Consider the following 555-nt stretch of genomic DNA (forward strand, 5'->3'; position numbering starts at 1 on the left):
ACGATATTTTGATTTTACAATATAATCGAGTTTCTATTGCTCAATCCCAAAATAAATGTCACGTATCTCATCAAATACAAAAACAATTAATCAAAATTAATGGCACGTACCAATGTTTATAGTAGAACATAATTATGAATCGTGTCCCTAAAAAATGTCATGTATCATTTATGAATCGTAAAGAACATGATATTTGACTTTAAACTGGAAAGAATTATATAAATTTCCAAATTGATGTTTGTCAGCATTTATGTTAAGTTTGTAATAAAAAAGTCTTGTTGCAAAAGTTAAGGGATTGCAAACAATTTAATATGGAATTCGTTCTTGAATGTATTTTACAATCACTCAAGAACATGATTATTAACAATATATTATAAAAATATGGATTTTTGTCTTAGCTATCGAAATTTGTTATATAGCCATGATATAATAGCTAACACAAATACACTTAATGCATGCTAACTTCTATAAAATAATACAACATATATATCGAAGAATCCACTAATATTATACTACGAATTTGTAAAATAATGCAGTATACACATCGAAAAATAC

This window comes from Brassica oleracea, chromosome C4 (assembly GCF_000695525.1).
Source record: "Brassica oleracea var. oleracea cultivar TO1000 chromosome C4, BOL, whole genome shotgun sequence".
In the NCBI taxonomy this organism is placed as follows: domain Eukaryota; kingdom Viridiplantae; phylum Streptophyta; class Magnoliopsida; order Brassicales; family Brassicaceae; genus Brassica; species Brassica oleracea.